The 7,298-nt window shown below is 37.5% G+C and overlaps 1 long non-coding RNA gene across 1 annotated transcript; it reads left to right on the plus strand.

The window, feature by feature from the left end:
* Positions 1-1,976: 1,976 nt before the first annotated feature.
* Positions 1,977-6,074, plus strand: LOC148782449 (uncharacterized). Its single transcript, XR_016054491.1, has 2 exons — positions 1,977-5,703; positions 5,796-6,074. It is a non-coding gene; the product is annotated as an uncharacterized LOC148782449 (long non-coding RNA).
* Positions 6,075-7,298: the final 1,224 nt, after the last annotated feature.

The raw sequence follows: 7,298 nt of genomic DNA on the forward strand, positions 1-7,298 counted from the left end.
CTGCAATATGGAAAGGATTACTACAAGCTAAGGACTTTATAACGCGACATTGCAGATGGATTATTTGAAATGGATGTTTGGCACAGAAAGGGAGAATGTCTATTGCGAGATGCTTAACCCTTTAGTCTTTAATGTTGCTGCTCAGCAGAGATTGACTGTGGCTCAGACATTTGATTTGCAAAGTAGGTCTTGGACAGTCAGCTGCCGATACAACAGGGTTATGGATACGATCATTGGTCAATTCACATACTTATTGGAAGCTCTTCAGGGGATGAATCCAACAGCTGATCGAGATGATGTAGTTGTTTGGGAACTTGAAAGTGACGGGATATTCACAGTAAAATCACGGTATAATCTTTTATTCCATGATACACGGTATAATCTTTTATTCCATGATACAGTAAGATAGAATAGAAGCTCGTTGAAACGGATTTGGTGTTGGAAAGTTCCATATAAAGTTAAACTTTTCTTATAGATTATTTTCCAAGTAAAAACATTTACAATTTATAAGCTGATGAAGGGGTAAGACATTGTTATCTTGTGCAAGGAGAGTGATGAATTTGGGAAACCACTTGTTTCTCAATTGTTCCTATACTGTTAAGAGTGTTGAAATGGATGTTTAGGAAGATGGGAATTGCAAGTGTGTTGCCAATGGTCATATGAACATTTTGGATCATTTGAGTTTGGATGGATTACGGAAGGTGGGAATTGTAGGGCAGCTGTGCTTTGGGAAATCTGGTTGGAGCGCAATAGACAAACTTTCGAAAGTCAAGCGTTGGAGGTTGAAATGGTAAAAAGAATAATCATGAACACAGAGATGGTTTTCTATAACCAAGGAGGATTTTGGGACTCCAAGGATTGATATGGAAGTTAATCTTTGAAAATTTGATCAACCAAAGGTCGGCGAGAGTGAGACCGAGAGGACATTGGGTGCAACCCTTGAGTTGGTGTTTGAAGCTTAATTTTTATGGAAGTTCCAAAGTTAATGTAGGACGTTCGGGCTTTGAAGGCATTCAGCAGGTATACTGGTTTGCTATGCAAGAGCAAGTGGGGAATTGACAGCTATTGAAGCGAAATGTAGGTATTGGAAAGAGGTGTGCAGTTGCTAATGCATAGAGGAGTGCAAGTTCCTTGCATAATTGAGGGGGACGCGCTAAATGTCACAAATTGGTGCACTCATATTTCACGCATAATTGAGGGGGACTCGCTAAATGGTGCACTCATATTTCACGACCTCCATGGCAGTTGCGAAAGAAGTGCATGAGAATTTTGGACCTATTCTCGAAGTTTGAAAGTTTCTTTCCAGCATATATACCGGGAGGCTAACTCAAACTTCGCAAGCATGGTGTGGATTTGCAAGTTGTCCTTATTTTTTCTTCTTTTTTTAATTATGTACTCATTTTTTGATTAATAAAATTATGTGATCATGTCAAAATAAAAAAAGGAAGATTTTTTAGGGTGAAGGAGTAGAAATAAATTTCTCCATTTTGGGCTCGCGATAGAGAAAATGATCCCCGCTAGAAAATATATATATTTTTAGGAAATTATAAAAAATAAATCTTAATTTTTAGCTTATTAGAAAAAAAAAAACCCTTTTACTTTCATAAACTTCATCCACCTTTCTTCTTCTTTTCTTTTTTCTTTTCTCTTTCTTTTTTCTTTTTTTTTTTTATTTTTTTTTTTTTTTTATTTTTTTTTATTTTAACAAAAAATAACCTTAACAGTAATTATATTCACATTACCGTGATGGGTTTTGAAAAACTCTTTAAGTTTATCTTCTCTCCTCTCTCTCTCTCTCTCTTTCAAGAGGGACAAATCCGCTCACTTTTTTCTTTTTTTTCTCTCCTACTCTCTCAAGAAGGTTCCGTTCCTTTTTTTTCTCTCTCTCTAAATAAGGTCTCTACATTTGTGAAATTCCCCAGGCCATCTCCCTCTCTATTAAAGGGGGCCCTGATCTGCCCCCTCTCTTTCTCTGTGTGAATGACTTATTCTTCTTATCTTTTCTACCTTCTCTCCATTAAATTTCCCATATCATGGATCGAAACATCTATGCCTCTTGTTCGTCATCCGTGTCCTGTGAAGTTCAACCTGATTAGGTGCCTTCTTGTCTTTTTCATTTTTTTTAACCTAATAATGGTCTAATACCATTTGTATATGGGTGGTATGGGTTCAGAATTTTCAAAAAATTGTTAAATGTGAAGCATAAGCTTCTTGAATGGAAGCAATCTACTCGATTTGATCTTAGGAATAAGATAGATGATATGGTGTGTGAGATCACACATTTGGATAATGGTATTCAAGATAATGTGGCAGTAACCGAAATTATTTAGGCTCAATGCTCTCAGCTTCAAAACAACTTACATGATCTTTTGCATCAAGAAGAAACTTACTGGAGGCGAGTTAATGGGCTAAAAGAGGGATATCTAAATACGAGCTATTTTCATGCAATAGCTAACTAAAGAAGGAGACAAAATCATATTTCGGCCATTACTTTTCCAGAGATAGGTGAAAAGGATATTTTGGGGTGGAAAAATAAGTTCATTGGGCACTATGAAAGGGCATTCACAAGTGAACTACATTTTGGAGTGAAGTTTCCTAAAGTGCTATTTAAGAAGCTTGATGGGAGTAAGGCTCCGGAGATCGAGCTACTAGTTTCCATGGAGGAAGTTAAAGCTTCGTTTTTTTCTTTGGTAGGAGATAAAGCTCCTGGTCCAGATGGTTTTCCCCTGTCTTTCTTTCAAAGCTTTTGGAAGATGGTCCAAGTTGATGCTTTCAATATGGTTATAGAGTTTTGGGAGCAGGGGATTATTGATAAGGGGATCAACACCACCTTTATCACCTTAACTCCAAAAAGGGACTCAATTGCAGGTCTAAATGACTTAAGACCTATCAGTCTCCTCATGAGTCTGTACAAAATCATTACAAAAGTCCTTGCCAATAGGCTCAAGAAATTGCTTCTTGCAGTAAGTTCAGGTCCTCAGTATGTATTTATTAAGGACAAGATTATAACATATAGTATTCTGCTTGTTCAAGAGTATTTACATTCAAGAGTTTTGGGTGGGGAACCAGGTGTCTAATTAAAATTGGACTTAGAGAAGGCCTATGGTAGAGTGGAATGATAGATCTTGGATGAAATTATGAAATGCATGGGTTTTGGTTCGAAATAGAAGAGATGGATTGTAGGCTGTCTCTCTTAAGCTCACTTCTCTATATTGCTTAATGGATCTACTAAAAGCTTTTTCAAGGCATCAAGAGGTTTGAGAGAAGGTGACCCATTATCACATTTTCTCTTTACTCTAGTGGCAGAATATTTTAGTTTGATGTTGAAAAATGCGGCTAATAGGGGTTGGTTTTCTGGTTTCCAGATTTCAGATAATGGACTGGTGATTACACACTTGCAATACGATGATGACACATTGATTTTTTGTGGGGCTGATCATCTTCAGGTGAATGCTATCTCTGATTTTTTGAGGGTCTGTGAATTTACTTTGGGTTTGAAAGTGAATTTCACAGAAACCTCCATGGTAGGTATTGGTTGTACAGGAGGTGTAGTGCAAGACCTAGCTCGGGTTTTGGGATGTGTGGCAGAGTCTTTTCCTATTAAGTAGCTGGGTATGGCCATTTCTGACTCTAGATTGCCTCGGACTGTTTGGGATCCCATGTTGAAAAGAGTCCATATAAAGCTTGATTTTTGGAAAACTAAGTATCTCTCACCAAGAGGCAGAGTGACTTTGATTAAGTCAGCTCTTGCCAATATGCCTATATATCTAATGTCTTTGATGCAGATGTTGGCGCTGGTGATAAAAGAATTAAAGAGGATTATGCGAAACTTTCTTTGGGGATCTGTAGATGAAGCTAGGAAGTATCATCTAGTCAACTGGGATAAAGTTTGTACCCCCAAAGGTAGAAAGGGGTCTAGGTATCAAAAAAGTAAAGGCTTTAATCAAGCTCTCTTAGCAAAGTGGTGGTGGAGATCTATGGTAGGAGAAGAAGATCAGCTGTGGAAGGAGGTGTTGGTGGCGAAATATGGTGTTGATAACAATGGATCATCAGTAAAAGGAGAAGATGACGATACCAATCGCAAATTTGGAAAGGTATCTGTGCTACTAGATCTTTTGTAATATCCAATAGTTGGCGGTTGGCGGGTAATGGGGAGTCTGTGAACTTTTGGTCCTCTAGGTGGTTGGAGAATGGGCATTTGAAGTTGTTTTTTAGAGATCTTTTTGACAGATGTGTGATGCATAATTTAAAGGTATATGAGGCCTTTAACCGAGATGATAATGGATGGGTATGGAATTTGTAATTCACATACAACTGTAAACTAGATATGCTGATTTTGCAATTCACAAAGCTAATGACATAATTGAAAGTCGTTCATGTTTGATCGAGAGAGAAGGATGATATGATTTGGGAGACATTCAAGGATAGGATTTTTTTTGTAAAATCAACATATCAGTTTCTTTTCAATGATCGTCTTAGATGGTCAATGCCAAAACTGAATTCTATTTGGAAATGATACATCCCTCATAAAATTCAAATGTTCACGTGGACTTTGGCCCAAAATAAAGTCCTTACAATTGATAATCTTAGATTGAGGGGGAAGGTGATAGTGAACATCTGCATTCTATATAAAGGTGATGAGGAAACATGTGACCACCAATTCTTGCATTGTTATGGCAGTGGGCTTTGCATATGGTTGGCTGTTTGGTACCTTTGCCGGTGCGTCATGTGGATATTGTGCAACATACCTTTTTTTTGACTCTACCAAAACAAGGCAAAATAATTTGGAATATCTTCATAGCATCTTTGCTTTGGGAAGTGCGGTTGGAGAAAAAAAGGCACAAATTTGATGGTATTGGATCTGATTTGGTCAAGGTCAAGGAGAGAATCGTTTATAATGTGTGGTTTTGGTATTTAAATACAAAAGGAATGTATGAGAGTTTCTAAGGTGGATGTGTTGCTTAACTTAAATAATTTGGTTTTACAAAATAGGATAAAAGTGAGGCCGATATCTATATGGACTCCAACCTTGCAAGGCAATGTTAAGCTTAACTTTTGATGGAAGTTCTTTTGGAAATCCCCGACCAGCAAGGTTTGGAGGGTTAGTGTCTAACTTAGAGGGAATGGTCACTTTGACATTTTCAGGGCCACGTGGGGAGGCAACGGCCAATAAAGCTGAAATTATGGCATTGTTAGAACGCTTGAAGATTTTGAAAAATAGTTTTAATGACCTGACTTGGGTGGTGAAGGGGAACTCTTTAAACATCATTAACTAGTGTAGTTAGATTGGATGACCTCTGTGGAGTTTGCGAGAATTTTGAAATGAAATCTCTTATCTAAGTTTTTTTTTGAAAGACAAAATCCCTTATCTAAGTTGGAATCGGATTGTGTCCTTTTGACATGTTTCTCGTGAAGCAAATGAGGCGGCGGATACTTTGGCGAAGAATGGTGTTCAGCTTTTGTCTACTTCTATTTTTTTGCTTCGAATACGTAGTCTGATTCTGAAGTTTGGGCAATAAAATTCGGTGCCCTTGTCAAAAAATAAAAAAAAAAGAGCTTGAGAGGTTCCAAACCCCTCTTTGATGTAAGAAGAGAGACATAGGTAAGTCTTCTTGCAAATGGAAGGAAGGGATTCGGATTTTGTAAATTCATGCCCGCAATGAAAATGGACAGCACATAGAGAAGCATCTGGATCTCTCAAAGGTAGTGAAAATCCTAACCCAACCTATTCCTCTTGATCTTTTTGTCTTTCTCTTCCTTCCTCCTTTTTCATCCCCTTGCTTTTTCTTTTGCAGTGAAAGACCCCAATCCTCTCACAAGCTTAAAGAGAAAAGAGAGAAAGCTTTTGGGGTTTGAACGAGCTGCAGAGAAAAACTCCAATCCTCTCACAAGCTCAGAAAGAGAGGAGGGAAAGCTTTGGGGGCTTGAATGAGAAGTAATGAGAAAAATCACGGTACTTGAATCGGGGTAAACAAGCGATTGTCTTCACGGTACATCACGATACTCTAAGTACCGTGATGCTTCACAGAAGCGATTTTGGTTTTTAAAAAGTGAAAAGTGAAAAGTTAAAGAAAGGAGTGTGGATGAGGTCCATGAAAATAGTGTTTTTTTTTTTTTCTAATAATAAAAAAATTAAAATATATGTATGGTGTTTTTTTAAAATTTTTTTTAGATTTTGGATCCAAGATGCAGAAATATACCACGAAAAATCATTTCCAATAATCTTTTCCCATAAATCCAAACGGCCCCTAAGCAATTTTTTTTTCTCCAAGGGTTCTCTCATTGAGGATCATGTCTTTCTTTTACTCAAGTAGGGGTGGCAACAGGACCCAACTAGACCCCATCGGACCTAACCCAAAAATTTAAATATCTATGTGATTAAATATATTTAAATATATTTTATATATTGGAACTCGAAAATATACAGACCCAAATAGAGTCGGGTCCAATTTTTGGATCCACACCGAGACCCCAAGTCGGGTCCGGTCATGTCCGGTTCCTTTGCCACCCCAACTCGTGTAGCCCTTGAAGGCTTTCTTCTCTTCTCTGGTGAATACCTTGGGATCCTCTAAGCCTCTTCATTGGTACAACAGCCCATGATAAACATCATCCTTTGATTCTTAGTCCATAGAGAACTCTCTGTAGTGAGTAATGTGGAGCCCCAGAGTAGTCCTTCTGTATCACCCATGAAAAACACATTGCATGCTCTTTCTTCTCGATCTCCATAATGTCACTTAAAAGTTCTTTTCTTTCATCCCTTTGGTGCCTCTAGGGAGAGGACTAACTTTGTAGATCATGTGGAATCTTTTTAGTCTTCTCCATGTACCAGCCTTTGAGAACACCTTTCTCCATTGCTCTTTGGTGTAAAACTGTAACATAATCTAGCCTTGGGCCACTAATGGTAAATAATATTGGAAAATTAAAAGCATTAATAATTAGGTTATTTATGTGCAGACAAAGTATAAAGTTTTTCTTCCAAACATCTCGAAGGTTTGGAGCTTTTTATATAGTTGAAGCTATAGAGTGTATAGGCCTTATTTTAAGTACACACTATTTAAAATTTGGGAACATTTACCTTTGGTACAAGGAGCATACAATTACTTATAGCCATACGATATGAAATCTGATAGCTTGGATGTATCACAAAGTTTGAGGAATTTTGTTTTGAACTTTGAGCTTGGTTAATAAAATAAATGTAGCGGCTCAAAAATTAATTTTAACCACCTTGTACCCACATGCCAAAAACCAGATTTGAATTGGTGACACAAGGATTTTCAATCCTCTGCTCTACCAGCTAA

The sequence above is a fragment of the Amborella trichopoda genome, chromosome 4 (genome assembly GCF_054954075.1).
Source record: "Amborella trichopoda isolate Santa Cruz 75 chromosome 4, AtrichopodaSantaCruz75HAP2 v2.0, whole genome shotgun sequence".
NCBI classification, from domain to species: domain Eukaryota; kingdom Viridiplantae; phylum Streptophyta; class Magnoliopsida; order Amborellales; family Amborellaceae; genus Amborella; species Amborella trichopoda.